This window comes from Macrotis lagotis, chromosome 1 (genome assembly GCF_037893015.1).
Source record: "Macrotis lagotis isolate mMagLag1 chromosome 1, bilby.v1.9.chrom.fasta, whole genome shotgun sequence".
NCBI lineage: Eukaryota > Metazoa > Chordata > Mammalia > Peramelemorphia > Peramelidae > Macrotis > Macrotis lagotis.
This window is the reverse complement of record NC_133658.1, coordinates 322,532,177-322,554,843: the sequence shown is the minus strand read 5'-3', so window position 1 is coordinate 322,554,843 and position 22,667 is coordinate 322,532,177. Positions and strand designations below refer to the sequence as shown.

At 38.4% G+C, this 22,667-nt stretch overlaps 1 protein-coding gene and 1 pseudogene across 1 annotated transcript in view; one reads left to right on the top strand and one right to left on the bottom strand.

The window, feature by feature from the left end:
* The window catches only part of LOC141505591 (uncharacterized), a 47,839-nt gene that overhangs the window by 5,329 nt on the left and 19,843 nt on the right, over nt 1-22,667 (bottom strand). The window lies entirely within an intron of this gene.
* LOC141506004 (large ribosomal subunit protein eL38 pseudogene) lies at nt 7,756-7,972 on the top strand (annotated as a pseudogene).

Sequence of the window (22,667 nt, the reverse complement as noted above, 5' to 3'; positions counted from 1 at the left end):
TAGTACCTAGTACACTAGTCACTGAGGCTCAAATGATAGAGGAATAACATTTTGTTTATAGTACTTTGGTATTATTGCAACTGAGGATCTAACAAGCCTTAAATCTAATTTCTTGCTTCTTCCTATCATCTCTGAATATTATACCCAGATGAATAATCAACAACTGCAGATATGTGATGTCCCCCCACTCCCATACAGCAGTGTTTTATATATATGTATATATATATATGTATATATATATATATATGCATATATATATATACATATATACACATTCTTACCCAAGGATCAAGAAGATCTTGTATTCTGTATTCTGATCAACAGAGCTGTTCTCCTGTTCTCTTGCATTTCTTGGCTTTTGGATCTTCCCCTACCTAAATTACTGGGGCTCATCTTTGATCAATGACATTAGTCTTTCTAAACTCAGCCCTTGACTGCTTGACTTACAGGTCACTGGCTAAGGAATTTTAAAATTAAAATTAAAGAGTCCTAATCCTGGCCCCCATTTTGATTATCATTACTCTGTTTCTGCTTATGTCCCCATATGATAGTTATTCACTTGGTGAAAAACGACTAATGGCTCTATAAAGAAAAGTTTTCTTTTGTAATTTTGGGGATAACTGATAAGAAAAGTTGAATTCTGGTCTCTTTGAAGTGATGGGAACACTAAATATGTATTGCAGAAATCGAAGACAAATCAATGTAAAGAAAGGCCTGGAGATAAGGGATGGGGAATCTCATAAAAGGAATAGTAAGGAAACCATTTTTGGACTCACCCAGAAGAGGAGCAAAGGGTAAAGATGGAAGAGTAGGGCAGGTTGTAATGGACTTTAAAATCCAGAGGAATTTTTATTTGATCCCAAAGGGAAAAAAAAGAAATTAGAGTTTATCATGTAGAGGAGTGAGGTGGTCAGACCTCTGCTTCTGGAAAGTGACTTTGGGAGAATTGTTAAAAGGAGGAAAGAGATTTGGGGGAGGGATACAATAGGGAGTATTGCAATAGTCTGAGACATTTATAAAGAAAGTACAAAGATTATTGACAATTGTATAAAATGTTTTAAAGGACAAATGCTATAGAACTTGGTACAGTTTGGAACTTCAGAGAATGGAAAGGTTAATATAGGTTGGAGAGGTCAGGAAAGACTTCAAAGTGAAGAATTTAAAGCATTTAAGCAGGAATTTTCAAAAATGGATATGCATTGAGGAAGCAGGGAATATTTCTGGCAAAGGTAAAAAGACATTGAAAGCCACAATTACAGGAAAAAATATGAGTCATAAAAGGGATGTGAAGAAAACATCTAAAGAAATTCCAAGATTGCAAGAGTTAATAAGAAAATGGCATCTGTGGAAGTAAGTACTGGTTATATAATTGAAGGAAATATAAATGAAAAGGAGAAAAGGAAGATTCCAGAGAAGAAAGAAATAATCAGAAGATCAGAGTTTTGGAGGAAGCAAGAAAAGATGTAATCTATAAAATGGAAAATTGGTTGTGGAGTATGCATCTGTAAAAAGAGGGAGTTAAAGAGAACATTGTGAGATGTTAACAGTAACATTGTGAGATGATCAACTATGATGAATGCAGCTCCTCTCAGTAGTTCAGTGATTAAGGACAATCCTAAAAGACCTATTATGGAAAATGCCATCCACATCCAGAGGAAAAAATTATGGAGTCTAAATGGAAAGCAAAGCATATTATTTTCACTGTTTAAAATGTATTTTATTTTTTCTTTTTCTCATGATTTTTTCCCTTAGTTCTAACTTTTCTTTCACAGCATGACTAATATAGAAATATGGTAAACACAATTGTACATGTACAATCTATGTCAGATTGTTTGCTGTCACGGGGAGAAGGGAGGGAAAGGTGGGTGGCAGAAAAATGTGTAACTCAAAAACTTGCAAAGATGAATACTGAAAACTATCTTTGCATATAATTGGAAAAATACAATATTTTTTAAGTGAAGGTATTGAATTACAGTTTTAATATCTGATAAGCCTATGAGACTGAACTGAAGGAAACTCCTTTTTTTGAAACAAAAGGGAAGGAGGAAAGAATAAAGGAAAAATACTTAGATGCATATTATGGCCCTACTCAAATATTCAATGGATCATCCTATAGAGTAGGAAATAGATTGTTCAAGAGAGGAGAGAGAGCTAGGTTACAAAGTTACAAAGAAGAGAATCCATCTCAAAAGAATGAAAAACTTGAGAACAGTAAGCAAAATGGAATAGGTCATCTCACAAAGCAGTGAAAGCGTTGACATAAAAAGCATTTAAGCCAAGGCAGGATGATCAAGGAAGGAATTCCTCCACTGGCTGGGAAGAAGACTAGATGACTTTGCATGTTCCCTTCTACTCTAAGATATGCTGAGATTTCTGAAGAGATCTGTGCCAAATGATCTCAGTTTTCTCCATAAGTTTGGAAAATTTCCAAGATCCTACTCTATCAATAATGGTTACTTAAGGTTTTCCTGTCTCCTTGATTTTCATTTAAGGATGTTTAGGCTAGAAAAGACTGGAAAAGTTATGGCACCCATCTTCAAGTATCAGAGGGGCCATCATATGGTCATGTGTAAAAGGGATTAGACTTTTCCTGCTTACCTCCAGAAGGCAGAACCAGGAAAGATAGATGGAATTTATAGAGAAGGTCTGATGTAGATGAGATAGTGGATTCCCCTTAACGGAGGTTTTCAAAGCAGAAGTTGGATGACCATTTGTTATGCAGACTAAATAGGGTGAGTTGGATTCAACAACCTTAAAGGTCCCAGCTATTCTGAGTCAGTGATTATGTTTTCACTTACCTAGACTTTTACTCTTCACCATCCATGGCTCTCTTCCTTGCTCCAATTGGGAGATCACACTGGGTTTGGAAACTTGATGCCCTGCTCATGAGTAAAAACAAGGACTGCAGTATCTGTGTTGAGCATAAAGACTCCTCCCAGGATTCAGTCCCAGCCCCTTGGTCTTCAGGCTCTCTGAAGGATGAGATAAGTGCAGCACCATGGGAAGCATAATGAAGCCATCTGTTTATGAATGTCCTAGTTCTAGGTCCCTTTGGGACCTAGAATTTCAAAGTCAAACTCAGCAAAACTCTTCAGAGGCTTCACAGATTTTTTAAGAACCATGGAAATAACAAGAGTCCAATGGGCAGACTCTTAAATCATAGGGGAAGCTGCCCTTACCCAGGGAGACCAGGTTCCTATAGTTCTCCAGCATCACATTCCTGTAGAGGGCTCTCTGAGTAGACCCTAGGCACTTCCACTCCTCTTGAGTGAAGTTCACAGCCACATCCTCAAAAGTCACTGAGACCTGAAATGGAAAAGACATTTCTGCTCAACTGGGATCATCCTCTAGCACAGCATGGAGGAAAGCTTGTAGAAGAGATAGTGGATGGGATTCTATAAAAGCTTCGGAATGTTCCAAGTCAAGTATTTTGTGATCTGCTATGTGCATAACTGTGCTAAAATCTGTTGAAGGAACAAAGAAATAGGAGACACACTCTTTACTGCTAAGAAGCAATGTTTTCCCTGCAGAGGAAAAACATATACATGATATAATTATCATGATTTATCATATGAATTATCATATAATCAAGATTATACTTAGTTACTGCTTTCTTCTATCCTTGTTTTAATATTCCCTTTAATACTGTTTGTGTGTGTGTGTGTGTGTGTGTGTGTGTGTGTGTGTGTGTGTGTGTGTATTTTACTTATCTCTGAATAGACCGTTTTCCCTAGTAGTGTAAGCTAACAGCAGGGACATTTTCCTTTTCTATCTCTAGCACTTTACCACAGTGCCACAGCTCCTAGTGGACACCTAATACTTGTTAAATTTCATTAAACTAATTTCACCTGGGTCCTTCCTGCTGCTTTGAAATTTCTAAACTTTTCTTTGACTATCACATTGACTACAGTAGTTGTTCCAATCCCTCTCTTTCTTCAAATCACCATTCTTGCTCTCTTCCACTCAGCAGAATGTCCCTTCATTTTACTATGAAAATACTATCCTTTTTTTCTCAATTCTACATCTCAACATCTTTCTCCCATTCTCTTCTCATTTCATTCTCTTTAGGAAGAAGAGATTCTTTTTCTGGCAAATACCAAACACTTCACTTTTGCCTTTGATACTGTAGCTCCCCAACTCTCCTCTGAAAGCTTATCATTTAATAACCCCCTTCCCCCCCTCTCTTTAATTGTTAGCTTGTGTCTACTGGCTTCTCTACTTTTACAAATATGCCCAAATTTGCCCCATTCTACAAATCACCCTCTTGATCTTAGCCTCTCCTCCAGCTATTGTTCTGATTTCTCTGAAAAGCTGTGTATAAAACTTGTAGCCTCCACTTCCTCACTTAACACTGTGTCCTCAGGACTGGAGGAATTTCTAGGTCCTTTTCTTTTTTCTCTACATTCTTTTGGTGATTTCCCCCCCACCCCCCCTCCATTGCTAAAGTATCAATGATAGATGCTGATCACTCCCAGATCCAGTCCTTATCCCTCTCCTGAACTCCGGTCTCACACAAATCACCAACCTGTAGGTTCCATGGGCATCTCAGTCTCAACATGTACAAAATAGAACTCATTTTCTCCTTTACAACTACCCTTTCTCCTACCCTTACTTCTGCCAAGAAGCTGCCATTCTTCTAGTCACTCAAGTTCACAACCTCAGGTTCATCTTGACTCTTCATTCTCCTTTACTCTCCACCCCGACTCATTTGACAGGTCTTCCATAATCCATCTCCACACATATCTCACATCAGTTCTCTTGTCTCCACACTTACAGCCTTTATCTAGGTTACTGCAGTAGACTCCACATTGAACCCCAGGTTTTCTCTCCTCTAGTCCTCACAGATGGTAAATATTCCTAAAGTACAAACACCCCCTTATTGCCTCTAGAATAAGATACAAACTTCTTTGTTTAGCATCTAAAACTCTTCACAGTGTAGATCCAATCTCTCTTTGCTAATATTTCATATTATTTCCTGTATATGTACTTATGTTCAGCCAAACTGGGCTATCGTTTGTTTTCCTGACTGCACCATTCCATTTCCTGTCTCCACACGTCACCCAGATTGTCCCCAGATCTGGAATGTCTCCCACCTCACCCCTTCTTTGAGTCCCTCATTCAGGATACCTCCCTCAAGTTTTGCATTCCCTATGAAGCCTTTCTTAATCCCTTCAGTAGTCTAGCCTTTCCTTCTCCTTGAATTTCTTTTTATTATGCCTTCTTTCAGAGGGTGAACTCTTGGCAGACAAATAATGGACTAGGATCACAGAATGAGATAGACACTTTCAAATATAGCCTATATACTGATTTGTTTTGCTTGGCTATACTTAATGGGAAGGACCTCTGTCTGAGGTAACAATATTGGGTAACAATAGAAAGACAAAAGAAAAAAGAAAGAAGATATTATCAATGAAATATTAAAAAAACACACAGATGAGAAAAAGGAAGTTCAGTACAATATATTAAATTTAACATATATTTAAAACTAAACTATACATCAGAAATGCATGGTTGCAAATACAATTCTTTTTTGTGCTTCTTAGTATATCGACATGCTCATGTTTGTTGATGTTGCTAAAATAAATAAGAATTTTTAAAAAATAAGTGATTAAAAAACGTAGAGGGTGAAAATTTTAATTTGTGTCTTCTGCAGGATAAAAGGAATTGAAAGTAACATGAATTTGGAGTTTAGATGTTGGTCAGGGCTTTCTTCTTTGGTGACTTTCCTAATAGATCTCCTCAGATGATGATGAAAAAGACAGGAAGAAAAGGTTTAGATTCTAAGTATCTGTGAGAACAATAAACTTAAGGCTATTGCATCTTTATTCTTAACACTAAAGAAATTCTTAACCAGTCTCACTTGATCCCAATCCTTTCCAGAGATGTCTTTCCATTGAATATTTCCAAAAGGACCAGCCTCTCTCCCTCCCTTTACTCTTTTTCCTAAGAAGAGCTAGTTATTCCAGCCATTAATCCAGCCAAATTAATCCTGATTTGCCAAGGACTGCTAAGTAAAGAAAGCATACCCAAAGCATTATGAAGCAGTTTATGTTAGATGACCCTATAGATTCCCCTTCACCACTAATGCAATCAATTTTCCCTACTACTTAACTAAATGTTCCTTAATCTTATTATTTTTATATTATAATGGCACAATTGATATGAAGGCCTGGTTTGTGCAATTAGTTCCAAAATACAAAATTACTAGTTATATCTCTGGGTGACTTATTTCATTGATGCATCATTCCCCCCCAAGAAAACTGTAAAATATTCAAGGTAAAGGACTGTTTCAGTTTATTTATAGACCTTAATACAATTTTGAGCACTTCAAAGTTCTGAATGATCTGAGAGTCATTCTTTAAGAGGACTAGGTAAATTCATTTATTCATTCAACCATCATTAATATCTGTCAGGTGCCAGATACAGTGCTAGGAACTAGAGATACAAAAGCAAAAAAAAAAAAAAACAACCAACAACAACCAAATAAACAGTTGTTGCCTTCAAAGAACTCATAGAACGCTCTACTTGAGTTGAGGGCTGTGCCATGATTCCTTCATAGATCAGAATAGCACAGCCTCCTAAGACTGAACAATAGGGCTAAAATCCCTTTGGCAGTTAGTATTTGGTGGACAGAGAAATTCCAAGAGAAAAGAAGGAAATATTTCAGGAGAGATCAAGGAATCCAGCTTACCTTAGATCTAGCTCTTATGCTCCAAGAAGCCATTCCCTCCTCTTCTTTGGCACTCTCCTCTGGAGGAAGGGCAGTATCTTGAAAAGTCAAAACTGGACTAGGGGAAAGAAACCATGAGGAAAACATTCTACCTTGCAGATTTCAGACTCATCAGGTCCAACCCATCATATGTTGGGGGGTATCAACACCATGTTCTTTAAGAACAAGTATCCAGGGGCGGCTAGGTGGTGTAGTGGATAAAGCACCGGCCCTGGAGTCAGGAGTACCTAGGTTCAAATCTGGTCTCAGACACTTAATAATTACCTAGCTGTGTGACTTTGGGCAAGCCACTCAACCCCATTGCCTTGCAAAAAAAAAAAATAACAAGTGTCCAGCCAGATGAATTCACAAGTGAATTCTATCAAACATTTAAGGAACAATTGCTTCCAATTCTATATAAACTCTTTGGAAAAATAGGTGAAGATGGAACTCTGACTAATTCTTTCTATGACACCAATATGTTGCTGATACCTAAACCAGGAAGAGTCAAAACAGAGAAAGAAAATTATAGACCTATCTCCCTGATGAATATCAATGCAAACATCTTAAATAGAATCTTAGCAAAATGATTACAAGTTATCATTAGGATAATACATTATGACCAAGTAGGATTTATCCCAGGAATGCAGGGTTGGTTCAATATTAGGAAAACTGTTATTATAATTAATTATATCAATAATAAACCTATCAGAAATCATATGATTATATCGATAGATGCTGAAAAAGATTTTGACAGAATTTAGCATCCATTCCTACTAAAAACACTAGAGAGTGTAGAAATAAATGGATTGTTCCTTAGAATAATAACCAGTATCTATCTGACACTATCAACAAAACAATATATGCAATGAAGATAGGCTAGAGACATTCCCAATAAGATCAGAGGTGAAACAAGGATGCCCATTATCACCACTACTATTCAATATTGTGTTAGAAATGTTAGCTTTACCTTTTCCGGCTTTCTTGGTTCCTTGCTCTATCTCTTGGGCCACCTGCTGCCCCCTCGTCCTGCTGCCGCCATCATCATGCCCCCCAAAATTAAGTAAATAAAAGACTTCCTGCTCACAGCCCAGACAAAAAGATGCTAATCTGTCGAGATAAAGAAAAACAAGGACAACGTGAAGTTTAAGGTCTGATGCAGCAGGTACCTGTACACATTGGTCATCATAGACAAAGAGAAGGCAGAGAAACTTAAACAGTCCCTGCCTGCCTCCTGGTTTGGCTGTGAAGGAGCTGAACTGAAGGAATCAACTCACTCAATGTTCCATCATCTCCATTAAAATACAGGGAAAAATTGAAAAAAAAAGAAATGTTAGCTTTAGCAATAAGAGAAGAAAAAGAAATTAAAAAAAAGAAAAAAAAAGAATTAGAATTGGGAAGGAAGGAAAGGAAGCAAGGAAAAAACTCTTTGCAGATGACATGATAGTATACATAGATAATCCCAAAAAAATCATCTTAAAAAACTACTAGAAATAATTAGCAACTTTAGCAAAGTCACAGTATATAAAATAAAACCTCATAAATCCTCAACATTTCTATATATGACTAGCAAGATGCAGCAGAAAGAGCTAGAAAGAGAAATCCCATTCAAAGTAACTTCAGACAATATAAAATACTTGGGAGTCTACCTGCCAAGGCAGACTCAAAAACTTTTTTGAAAACAATTACAAAACACTTCTCACACAAATAAAATCAGATTTACATAACTGGGCAAATATCAACTGCTCATGGATAGGCCAAGCTAACATAATAAAAATGACAATTCCACATAAATTAAACTACTTATTTAATGCCCTACCAATCAAAATTCCAGGGGTGGCTAGGTGGTACAGTGGATAGAGCACTGGCCCTGGAATCAGGAGTACCTGAGTTCAAATCCAGCCTGAGACTTGGGCAACCCCATTTGCCTTGCAAAAAAAAAATTCCAAAAAATTACTTTAATGAGTTAGAAAAATTGTAAGTAATTTCATATGGAGAAATAAAAAGTTGAGAATTTCCAGGAATTTAATGAAAAAAAGTGCAAAAGAAGGTGGCTTAGCCCTAGCAGATCTAAAATTATATTATAAAGCATCAGTCATCAAAACTATCTGGTATTGGCTAAGAAATAGAGTTGTGGATCAGTGGAACAGTCTAGGTGTAATAGTAGGAAATGATTATAGTAATCTGCTGTTTGATAAACCCTTTGGGTCCAGCTATTGGGATAAAACTCTTTCTTCGATAAAAACTGCTGGGATCATTGGAAGTTAGTATGACAGAAACTTGGATTAGACCAACACCTCATACCCTATACCAAGATAAGATCAAAATGGATACAGGCTTTAGACATGAAACAATATTATAAGCAAACTAGAAGATAAAAGAATAGTTTACCTTTCAGTCTATGGAAAGGGAAGCAGTTTATGACCAAGGCAGAGATGGAGAACATTATTTAAAACAAACTAGATAATTTTGATTACATTAAATTAAAAAGCTTTTGCACAAACAAAACCACTGTAACCAAGATCAAAAGAAATGTAGTAAATTGGGAAACAATTTTTACAACTAGTATTTCTGACAAAGGACTCATTTCTGAAATATACAGAGAACTGACTCAAATTAAAAAAAAAAAACATTCCCCAGTTGACAAATGGTCAAAGGATATAAAAAGGCAATTTACAGATGAGGAAATCAAAGCGATCTAGTCACATGAAAAATTTCTCTAAATCACTACTTATTAGAGAAATGCAAATTAAAGCATCTCTGAGGTACCACCTCACACCTCTCAGACTGCCAATATGACCAGAAAGGACAATGATCAATCTTGGAAGGGATGTGGGAAATCTGGGACATTAATAATATTGGGTTTTTTTGTTTGTTTTTTTGTTTTTTGTTTTTTTAGGTTTTTGCAAGGCAATGGGGTTAAGTGGCTTAGCCCAAGGCCACACAGCTATGTAATTATTAAGTGTGTGAGACTGGATTTGAACCCAGGTACTCCTGACTCCAAGGCCGGTGGTGCTTTATCCACTAAGCCACTTAGCCACCCCAAGTTAATATGTTGTTGGTGGAGCTGTGAACTCATCCATCCTTTCTGGAGAGTAAGGAATTACGCCTAAAGGGCAACAAAGATGTACATACCCTTTGATCCAGCAACACCACTACCAGGTCTATACCCTGAAAAGAGCATGAAAAAAAGTAAAAACATCACTTGTAAAAAAATATCCATAGTGGCCCTGTTTGTGGTGGCAAAGAATTGGAAATTGAGTGACTGTCCATCAATTGGGAAATGGCTTAATAAACTATGGTATAGGTATGTTATGAAACACTATTGTTCTATTAGAAACCAGGAGGGACGGGAATTCAGGGAAGCCTGGAAAGATTTGCATGAAATGAGCAAGGTGAGTAGAACCAGAAGAACATTGTACACCCTAACAGCAACATGAGGGGTAATGATCAACCTTAATGGACTTGCTCTTTCCATCAGTGCAACAATCAGGCACAATTCTGGGATATCTGTGATGGAGAATACCATCTGTATCCAGAGAAAGAATTGTGGAGTTTGAACAAAGACCAAAGACTATAGCCTTTAATTTTTTTTAAAAAATTATCTTATATAATTTTTCTATCTCTTATACTTTATTTTTCTTCCTTAAGGATATGATCTCTCTCATCACATTCAACTTAGAGCAGTGTATACCATGAAATCATGGTATACTGCCTTCTGTGGGGGGGGGGTGGAAGCAAGATTAGGGGAAAAATTGTAGAATTCAAAATAAATAAAATTTTAAAAACCCAGGTGTCTATAAGCTAGTTTAGATGCAGTGCCACCCTTTTCCAGGGTTAGGGAAAAAAGGCCCAAAGATAAGGCTTTGTACATTTGATGCTCTTTCCCTGTGGTCCTAACATGTTGCAAGAAATAGAATTATATCCAATCTGAAATTCAGGACACATTTTCTTGAATTTGCAGCTGTCTTCATGTATGACATGGAATAAGAAATATAATCTTTTTGAGGTATGCTTTTTAGTGAAAAAAAAAAAATCTGATTCCCTGACCAGGTAAGCTGCTGAGGTCCTGGTAGAAAATAGCTTTAGAAGATATTCAACAACTATTTAACTTGCAGCCAGGCTCCTATACAAAGCCTTCTACATGCATTGCTTCTATTTCCTTACTGATGTCCCCAAGGATCCCAAAGATCCTTTAATTGTTAAATTCAATGGCCTTTTCTCATTTTCCATTTTCTTTTGTTTTAAAGATTTTATTTATTTTGAATTTTACAATTTCCCCCCTAATCTTGCTTCCCTCCCCCATTCCCCATTTTCTTGACTGCAGAACACTTAACACTAACATCGTTTTATCTTGGGTATTCTAGTCTTCTTTGATATTTTTGACACTGTTCCCTCTGAATTCAATTCAGTTCCATTCAAAACCTATATTCAACCAACAAGCATTTAATAATCACCTTATATTTGCCATCCTATGTGCTGAAAATACAAAGACAAAATTAAAACAGTCCTTGCTTTCAAGAAGATGATGTTCTATTGTGGGGAGACTGAATGTTACATATAAATACAAATAAACACCAAAGAAAAAAGTTGAAGAGGCATTTACTAGCAACTAAACAAATCAGGAAAAATCCCAGATAGGAAGGGGAACTTGACCAGAGTTTTGAAGGAAACTAAGGGTTTTAAGAGGAAGCAGTAAGGAGGTGTGAGCAAAAAGAAAGATGAGAGATTAATTTTCTGTATGAGGAAAAAAGGTCAATTTGGCTGAACCAAAGAGTGCATGAAGGGGACTAAAATGGAATAAGGCTGGAAAGGTGAGTTTGATCCAGGTTGCAAAGGCCAATTAAATTAAAAATCAAATTCCTCTGATGGTTCAGTTTTTTTTTTTTCAGTTGAGTCTAACTCTTCATTGCCCCATTTTTTTCTTTTCTTTTTATTTAAGGCAGTGGGGTTAAGTGACTTGCCCAAGGTCACATAGCTAGGCAATTATTAAGTGTCTGAGGCCAAATTTGAACTCAGGTCCTCCTGACTCCAGGGCCAGTGCTCTATCTATTGAGACACCTAGCTGCCTCCATCACCCCATTTCTTTTTTCTTTTTGCAAGGCAAATGGGGTTAAGTGGCTTGCCCAAGGCCACACAGCTAGGTAATTATTAGGTGTCTGAGACCGGATTTGAACCCAGGTACTCCTGACTCCAAGGCCGGTGCTTTATCCACTACGCCACCTAGCCGCCCCATCACCCCATTTCTTGGCAAAGATAATTAAGTGGTTTGCAATTTCCTTCTTGAGATCATTGTAAGTGACTTGTCCAGGATCGTATAACTAGTAAGTGTCTAAGGCCAGATTTGAACTCAGATTTTCCTGACTCCAAGCCCAGTTCTCTATCCTATGTTTAATTCCCTTACTCCCATTAAAGAGACTATCTACTTTATCACCTGGCCAAAGAAAAGGAGGGAAGCTGTAGGAAGCTAGTCCTAAAGGGGATAATAGGATCAACTGAGGATTTTATAAGGACAGAGGAGACTCAAGAGGGTTTTTGGAATGAGCAAATATAAGAGATCACAATTTAGAGATGTGAGAAGGTGTTGGGGGTCAGTCTTCCTGAGGAGATGAAATTAAGGAGCTGGTCTAGGCAAAGAGAAAATTTATTTCTTCATCAATGATTAGAACAGGTGAGATATCAAGTGTTTTTTAGACATCTGAGTTCACAGCAAATGTCCCTCATTTTCTCAATAAAATATCAGGTGAGATTATGGAAGCTTAAGAAAGGAAGGCTTGGAAGAGTCATTAGGGGAAGTTAGAAAACAAATCAATTAATAAAGTAAATTACCACTCCAATGTCTTTGCCAAGAAAACTCAAATGGGGTCATGAAGAGTCAGGCATAACTGAAACAACAAATATATTTATCAAGAACCTATTAAGTGTGGGGCGGCTAGGTGGGGCAGTAAATAAAGTACAGGCCCTGGAGTCAGGAGTACCTGGGTTCAAATCCAGTCTCAAAAATTTACTAATTACCTAGCTGTGTGGCCTTGGGCAAGCCACTTAACCCCATTTGCCTTGTAAAAACCTAAAAAACAAAAACAAACAAGAAAAGAACCTATTAAGTGAAAGACACTGAAGACAGACTAGGAATAGGGACTGGACCTCCTATTTCATTGGTATAAAGAACTCCCCAGGTAAGGAAATTCTTTTCATATCTCTGCAATTCAGTCTTAAGAGAGTGGCCAGAAGCTGAGGTATCAAATAGATACATGTTATGCAGCCAACAACACTTTCATGGGAGGTCAGAACCAAATTAAAATTTGATTTTCATGTGTTTATGTATGAATAAAAAAAGAAACATATAAATGTATGGTTTTCTAAGTCAATATGTAGTCCATAGGGTTCCTTATATATGGGTAAGTGACCACCATTTCTATTTAAGTTTAACATCCACAGGTATAAAGTTACAGGCCAGGTCTCAAAGCCAGTAAAGATAAGAACCTGAAACTGGGTCTTTCTGCTTTTGAGACTAACTTTGTCTTCACTATGCCAAACTGACTTTTAGGCACTAGAGGTTGATGCACCCACCTGAAAGGATGTATATTGTTCAGCAATGAAAAGTCCATCAAACCCATTCTACTCCCTCTCAGTTCTACCACCTCACTTAAACTTCAGAGACAGTCACTGGGCTAGCTTCAATTCTTTGCTTAAATCATCTTTCCTGGTTGTTTTCCTAGAGCAGAAAATAATAATAAATGTAGGTTCCAATAACTAAGTGTTTGAAGGCATTCGTCCAGTTCCCCAAATATTATTCTCCCTAATGATGTGCAACAGTATTCCAACATTTTTGCTAACATTTTAAGTTTCTTATTGGACAACCAACTTCAACTTCTTTAATAAGCACAAGGAAGAAAGCAAACTATTCAGTTACAACTGCAAATGTTCATTATCCCAATTCAATGTTTCAGTTTGTTATCCCTAAAAAGGTTTCTTTAAATAACTTCTCTCTTTAACAGTAATAGGTTTAACAAAAGAATTTTAACCACCGATTTAGATATTTTCTGGAAAAAGAAAAAGAATCTGTAGATACTGCCACAGTAAGAGAAGGCTTTGAAGAATTTTAGTGGATATTTAATATTTCCCAAAGTAATTTACAACTTAATGTAATATTTACCAAAATACATTGTAGAATCAAATAAAATAATAAAATGTATTTTTAGAAAAACATTACCTAAAAAAGACCAAAATTCAATATTGGTGGAATTCCAGGGAAATACCCTCCATTAAATAGCTAGTGGAATAGGAAATTGATACAAACTTCTTACTAAGCAGTTCATAATACAGAACACTCTTATTGTCCCTTGCATAAAAACAGGATTATATTTTGATCTACTATATCTACCATGAAGCTATAGCCTAAGAATATTATTTTTAAAAGGGGGAAAATTTCATACAAAAATAGGCTGCTTCCCTTGTCATAATGGAGACCTAAAATTAATGTATAATCTAATAATAGAAAATGGCAAATATATTAGGGTATATCAGTATAAAGAAATATTATTGCATTATTACCACAAAAATATGAGGATTACAAAGAAATATGGAAAGTTAAGCAAAATGATATTAAGTCACAAAACTAGAATGAGAATGACAATATATATTTTTTAAGTACAGAGATCATGGAAGGACACAGGAAGTAAGCAGTTATTATTTTGTTAAAGTTTATGACTTTTCTTTTTAAAATATTGAGTATCACATGGTTTTGTTTATAGTTATTGAGATATGATTAGGTTTATAATTTTTTGATTGACATTTTATTTTATTTTTCCAATTACATGTTATAAAAGTTTTTTTTAACATTCATTCACTTGCATATTTATAAGTTACATAATTTTCTTCCACCCTCCCTTTACCCCCTCCCCTCCCCTCAGCAGCAAACAATCTAGTGATCATTGTACATTTACATTTGTGTTTAACATGTTTACATATTAGACATTTTGTGTATGAGGAATTAGGACTAAGGGAAAAGAAAGAAAGGCTTATATTTTTTTAAAGTTAAATTACCAAATTCTGCAATTTGGACAAAGATCATTATGTCCAAGACCCCAAATGTGGGGCTAGTTATGGGACACTAGGTGAACCAGTTAAAAACCCAGAACAAGATAAGGAGTAGGATAAGGCATTGGATTAGTGCAACTCATTGGTCTGGTTCTGCCTTCTGAAACTGAGCAAAATAAATCTAATTGTTCCTCCATGACCCTTCAAATATTTGAAAAGTAACTTACCTAGACTCTTTAGATTTCACATCTTAAAGTCTGACAAAAAAAGGAGCAGACCCTGGGATAACTGGTGCTGGAGAAATTCTTGCCCATCCTGGCCATAGTTACAGAATCATAGTTTTACAGCTGAAAATGACCTTTAAGTCCTGGTCCAACCCCATAATTTTGCAAATGAGGAAACTGAAGTACATAGATGCTAACTGACTTGCCCAGGGTCACATGACTTATTGGTAAGTGTTTCACCACTCTCAAATATTTGATTCAAATTCTCCATGATCATCCTGCCTTCTTCCTGTTTTCTAGATATGGAAACTTCACCTATGTCCTGATCACTGAAGAGACAGCATGGAGGAGTGTATGGAGATTTCTAGTATTCCAGGATGAATAGCTACTGACTCTATCCAAGGTCACTGTGGACAGAAACATGTTAAAATTAAGAGAGTTCATGAAAAAAAAGTTCATGAGATTATGGATTTCATATCTTTGTTTCTGGTACCTAGATCTATTAATGTTGCCCATCTGTCCTATATGAATGGGAGAAAAGCTCTGTAGATTGTATTAAAGAGGAAAATCACCCAATGGGACTGCTAAAAGGGGAAAAGTAGTTGAGAGGAGAAGGAAGCTACTAATATCCTTCAGTAGTCAGTCTGGGGGACAAATATAGAGATCATGTTATCAAAATGTAGTGAGAATGGTCAGGTTGCAGAAGCAGAATAGAAGAAATGAAAGAATTGCGTATGTCTACCTATCACATATCTTAGGTTTGAAGATCTTCTTTAAAAGTTTCCACTTATTTTTGCTTTTTTATTTTTCCATGTGCCTGACTGTAAACTAATAAAGAGCTTAGAGAAGTGATTTTCTCTAATGTATCTCCCTCTCTCTCTCTCTCCAATAATCCCCTCTTCTATAATATTCTTGAATGGGTCACCTAGGCTTTGCTGAAAGAACTGGGTGAAAGAGAAATGACTACCTTTCAAGATCTTCCACTCTGTATGTAGCTATAATTCTTAGTCATTTTGCTTTATATCGCACCTACTTTTTTCCAAAGTTCCACTCATTGCTATAGTTCTGCCTTCTGGGGTTCTTCCATGTACCAGCCCTTCAAATCTTTGAAAATGTCCCTTTGGTCTTCTCTTCTCCAGGATATCTCTAGTTCCTTCATTTGATCCCCACAGGTCATGAACCTGATGCTCTTTTCCATTTCTGGACCATTTTTCTGTTTATAATATCTGTCCTAAAATGTGATCCTGGGACTGATTACTATATGTAAGGTGTGGTCTGATCAAGGCAGAATCCAGCAGGATTCTTATTAGCATTATTCCTGGTCACTAATCTGCTTCTTTTAATGGGATCTACAATCTTAGCGCTCATATTTTACAGTTGATTCAATAAGCTTGTGATCCACTAAAAATTACAAAGCTTCATCTTTAAATTGGGAAGTTAATTCTTTTAAATCCAATAACTGTCTTTAAATCTGTCCCTATTAAATGTAATTTTCTTTGATCTGGTCCAACATTTTAGCCAGTCAAGGTTTTTAAGATGATGTAGAATCATCAATGACTAACTCTTTGGATCTGATCATTCAATCTTTCCAAATCTACTCAATTGGACTATTGCCTAACTCAAATCTCTCCTTCCTTCCCATTAGAATAGCATGAAAAGGTTCATTAAATGTTTTGTTAAAATCTAGGTAAATTGTAGTTATAGCAATACCTTGATTTACCATTTTAGTAATTCTGTCAAAAACAAAACAAAGCAACCTTTCCTTAGCGATGCCATTCTGGCTCTATGTGACAATTTCTTCCTTTTCTTAATACCAACCATTCCTACATTTGTCCTCCTCCAATCTTTGTGGTGCCTTTCCTACTCTACTATCTTTCAAACATCACTGTCAGTGGCTGAGTTCTTCTGACAGTTCTTTAAGAACCTACACCTGATGTTCTGCGCCAGACACTTACTAATTTTGTAACTCTGCACAAGTCATTTAACCTCTCTGTATGTTTCCTCATCTGTAGAGTGGTGAAGTTGGATTTCATCTCTAAGGTCTCTTTCAGTTCTAAATCAAGGACTTGAAAACTGATTGGATATGAGACAACCTCAAGGCCACAAACACAGGCAATTAGGGGAACATTGGTTGGAAAAAAATGGTGAATGAGCTTGGTTTGGAGCATGTTGAACTTCAGGAGGTAATAGGATCTCCAGGAGGGAATGGCAAATGAGGATGTGGATCCAGACCTTGTTGCAGTTGTCATTCTCCTTGATCTTTCTGCAGCAATTGTCACTGTTACCAACCTCCCCTTCTCTCAGCTTTTGAAATACCACCCCCTTCTGGTTTCCTTATAGATTTTCAACTACTACTACTGTTCCCTTCAATGGTTCTGCATCTTCTTTTTGATCCTTTAAGATGGATGCTCTCAAGATTTCTCTCTCTCTCTACTCCTTTCACTTTGGCAACATCTAATGTATTCTTATAATTTCAAGTAACCATCACCATGCATATATTTTCAAATCTATGCCTCTGGCCTTGATCTCACTAACCAACTTAGATTTTTAAAAATAAAAAATAATACAGAAGCCAAGACCAGGTAACAGAAGATGAATATGAGTGTGGCATGGCCTTATAAAAATAGTGTTGGGGCAGCTAGGTGGTGCAGTAGATAGAGCACTGGCCCTAGAGTCAGGAAGACCTGAGTTCAAATCAGACCTCAGACACTTAATAAATGCCTAGCTGTGTGGCCTTGGGCAAGCCACTTAACCCCCTTGCCTTGCAAAAACTAAAAAAGAAAAAAAAATAGTGTTAGGATTACTAAAGCTCAGAATGAGCTGAGGTTGGCAAGGTAGGTGTCATCCTTAGCTCCTCTCTTTTTCACTCCCCTTCCCTCCCCCAAACTAATTTTTCACTCTTTTACCAAATCTTGCTCATTTTATCTTTACAACATTTCTCATATAAGCTCTCCTCTAAAACTTCCACCACCTTCATGCAGAGCCTTTATCACCTCACACCCTTATTATTTCAATCATCTTCTGGTTGGTGTTCCTCAAGTCTCTCCCCATTACAATCTATCTTCCACTCAATCATTAAAGTGATCTTAAAGCATAGACCTAAAACTATTCACTGTAGACTTATTCAATAAATTCCAAAGGCTTTCTATTATTTCCAAGATCAAATGGACAATCCTCTAATGGGCTTTAGAGCTCTTTAATAATTTAACCCCTTCTTGCCTTTTCTATCTTTTTTATGTTTTAGACCCCTTCATAGACTCTAGGGTACAGTGTCAGTGGTCTCCTCTTTGCTGTTCCTTTCACATGACACCCCATTTCCCAACTTTCTGCATTTTCCCTGGCTGTCCCCCATGCCTGAAAACTTCTCTGTTCTAATCTCCAACTCCTAAAGTGGCATCTTAAAACCTACCTTCTGCCATAAAGCCTGTCTCGGCCTTTTTTAATGCCACTGCCTCTCTTCTGAGTTTACCTCTAGTTTACCCTGTCTATATGTGTCGTTTGCATATTGTCTCTCCCATTGAGGGCAGGGACTCTGTTTTCACTTGTAACCTCAGTGCAGAGCAATATGACTGACACAAAGTGTTTGCTTAATTAGGGAGAACAAAAACGTGTTCTTAAAAAGTTACATTGGGGAAAAGGAGGATCAAAGAAGGTTGCTTGAGATATATAGAACAATGATAACTGACAAAAGAAGGTAGGCAGAGCTGCTGCTCAATTTTCATTTTGTTTCTATTTTCTCAGCAAAGAATAACTTTTACATTGGAAATGACAGAGGAAAAATGATTAAGAGGAACTTGATATCCAAGATAAATAAGGAGAAACTGAATGAAGATTTAGCTAACCTTCACTAATTCAAATCACCATATTCAGGTGAATGACATCTTTGGGCAGAGGTAACAGCAGAGCCACTGTCAGTGATATAAGCAATCATGGGAAATCAGAAACAGACAACTAGATTAGAGAATGGTAAATTATTCTAATTTTCACAAAAGGGAGAGAACAAAACCTGGAAAATGTAGATCGGTGAGCTTGACTTCGATTTCTGAAAAATTCTATAAAATTTCAATAAAGATTTATGGGGGGGGCGGCTAGGTGGTGCAGTGGATAAAGCACCGGCCCTGGAGTCAGGAGTACCTGGGTTCAAATCTGATCTCAGACACTTAATAATTACCTAGCTGTGTGGCCTTGGGCAAGCCACTTAAGCCCATTTGCCTGGCCAAAAAAAAAAAAAGAGAGACTTATTTGGGTGAATATCTGGAAAGGAAAGAATGGCTTCATCAAGAGCATGCCAGACTAACTTTATGTCCTTTATTAATGGGATAGTTATTTTAGATTTCAGCAAATCTTTTGATAAAGTATTTCACACTATCTCAATAATCTTGTGGAGAAGATGGGGAGATGGGATTAGATGATAATATAATCATATGGATTCATAATTGGTTAGATGGTTACAATCAAAGAGTGGGGCTCTGACAAATTAGTTATTCTCCGATAGAGAAATATACAGGCATTTTTCTCTGATACAGAAAAACATTCCCAGGAACCTCTGAAATAGTCACAGATGCAGAGCTCTGATGCATAAGCACCTACCTACACCCCGGACTCTGATATACAGGATTCCTTTTCTGACTTTATTTACCCAGAGGGCTTTTCCTTGAGTCATCCAAGGAGATCTTCAGCAAGGGGTCCCTTTCTGACACAAAGGGGTCCACAGGACCACATACGCGGGGAACTTCTCCCCTCCCGGCCCCACTCCCCGGTGTTTCTCCGGCCTTGAGGGGCTCAGCGACACAAACCCCTAGTTTCCCATCCCAGTTTCAGGACTAAGGCGCCGGAGCCCCCGGCTCAGGATCAGCCCCTCCACCTAGGCTTGAATGGGGGCAGCAAGAACCGGAAACCTCAGCTGAGTCTCTGAAGCCGCCCACATGGGGGGCAGCCTGGCGCCCCCAAACCGGCAGTTCGCACACAGCCGTGCGCGCGTGGCTGTGCTCGCTTCTCCCCCGGTCCCGACTCCCCGCCCTCTCAGCTACGCTTCCTCGGCCCTCTTCGTCCCACCTCTCGTCCGCTCTCAGTCTTCACAGGGGGGCTCTGACCAAGGCTGGGGGTGGCCCCGGGAGGGGCACAGGACCCTCTGGAGCTGGAAGCTGCTGCGCGCGGGGGGGGGGGGTGGAGAGGGCCGGATAGCGGACCGCGGTGCCAGGAGAGGAGGGGGCGCTCGGGACGGACGGATGGCGATGGAAGGCCATGGGGGGGGGGGAAGCTACCAGGAGTCGGGAGTGGGGAGGGGGGTCTTGGGGCGCGGGTGGGAGGAGGAGGAGGTGCGAAACATACCGGGAGAATGCGGGGCGGCGGCGGGGGGGCGGGCAGAGCGCCCCCCCCCCACTCCCGGGCGCACTTACCACCACGCGGAGCGCTGGCACAAAAGCGCATAAAGTTCGGGGCCAACTCATAAGGGCGCCTGCGCAGACCGAGCCTCGAACTTGGGGCGGGGGCCGGGGGTCCTGTTTCCTCCTGAAGCCTCTCCGCCCAGACCAGGGGCGCAGAGAGCCCACTCCAAGGGGAGAGGCTGCGGAAGCTCGGCGGCATTCAACTTGGGGCGCTGCCGAACGCTGCTCAACCGAAGATTCTTCATGGATAATCTTATCGATAGCGATGGCTTACATTCACGTAGAGCGTAGAGGCCACGGAGCGCTTTCCTCGCGGAGACCCTTCTGGGTGGGCTCTGACCCATCGCTATCCCCAAGGGACACGAGAAAGCCACCGAAGATCCTCACAGTTGGGAGGAACCTCCTCCAGAGCCGGAGCACCGGCTGTGCAAGGAAGGGCACTTTTTAAAAAAATTTTAGGTTTTTTGCAAGGCAATGGGGTTAAATGCCCAAGGCCACACAGCCAGATAAAGAAGGTTACTTTTTATTGCTCTTTCTTTTCACTGCTTCTTGGACTACACGTTTGCAGTTTTTAGCAGCTGTCACTCTGTGCAAACTACCAAGGTGACCCCGGGTGACTGGAATGAATCAGAGTTGGAGTTGGGAGATAAACCTACAACAGGCAACAGGCAGGCAAACTCCCCTCGGAAAGGTGGTGACAAAATAAAAATAAAAAATCCTAATTGGAATAAGTAGACTTTAAATTCTTTTTAAAACTAAAATTTGTTTTTGTCAAATTATCGAAGTTTTTGACTTTTTTCCTTTCCAACTTAGAACCTTTGTAACACATATTTATGGTCCACCAAAACAAATGTCCACATCCAAAAATTCTGCATAGACAGAGCAAGTGCTCTGTCAGGAAGTGAATAACTTTATTTGCTCTGGGGAGTCTGCTTTTGACCCTCTATGATTCCTCTATACCGAGAGAGGAGGGAAGTACAGACTTCTAGAGAAAGTCACATCCTGAGTCAACTGTGTAAGGGAAAGACATCTAGGATGAAAAGAAGCTTGTTAATGATACAAAAAAAGGCTTTCAGAGTGTACAATGGAAGGGAAAGGCAGAGATGAAACGGCACATGGGTGGGGGAGTGCTGGACCACAAAGGGAAGGTGGAAGAATTGACAGTTGAAAATAATTATTTTCTGCTCCCCTAAATCCTTTTGGTTTTAGGGATACTTTCAAAAACCCAGCATTCTCATCCCTTTGTAGCACAATGAAGGTATGTAATAAATGTAGGTACTTATAAAAAATTCCCTGTAGAGCTAAAAAATAACCCTGAAAATATAAATTACAAATATGATACATAAATGTTTTGAGCCCATACATCATCTATTGATTTCCAGTGTGAGATGGTGATCTCACAATCCGTTGAAATTCAGTCCAATCAAATATTAACAGATGTTCCTTCCTTCTCATGTTGTTTTTTTTTTTAGTTTTTTGCTAGGCAACGGGGTTAAGTGGCTTGCCCAAGGCCGCACAGCTAGGTAATTATTAAGTGTCTGAGACCAGATTTGAACTCTGGTACTCCTGACTCCAGGGCCGGTGCTCTATCCACTGCACCACCTAGCCACCCCAGTTGTTAATCTTTTAACTTACTCTTTTAAACCATTTTAAAAAATAAACAGTGGGGGAAAATGTTGAAATAGCAAAGAAACATTTAGTAATTAACCTTGTTGCCAGTCTTTGAGGCAATAAAACAAAAAAAAAAAGAAATAGAATAGATACACTATCGCTCCAATCACTCTCTTCTGGATTCTATTACTAAACCCCAAGGTCCAAGTCAGGGGAAGGAAAGTCTTCAGACATTACAAGGTTTAAAATCAGTGTCAGGGAAGAGTTATCTGTCACTGTCCTATGACTTTGATTCCTCCTCTTTTCCAGAGAAATTTTTCAAACTCCTTTTGTAATAGAAATTCTATCCCACAGATGTGATCCCACCATAAGTCTTCTCTTTTCTAGCTTGAAAGGTCTTTCTTTAGTAATATAGACTTACTTGGGTAATCCAGCCTTTCCAGAATGGGTGTTTAAATAGAAAACTGATTTTTTTTTGTTGAAATTGTCTCATCCTTTCAGAGAAACCTGGAAAGACTTGCATGAACTTATGCTGAGCAAGATGAGCAGAACCAGAAGAACATTGTACATCCTAACAGCAACATGGGGTTGATGATCAACCTTAATGGATTAACTCAATTCATCAGGGCAATAATCGGGGACAATTTTGGGGTATCTGTGATGGAGAATACTCTCTGTATCCAAAGAAAGAATTGT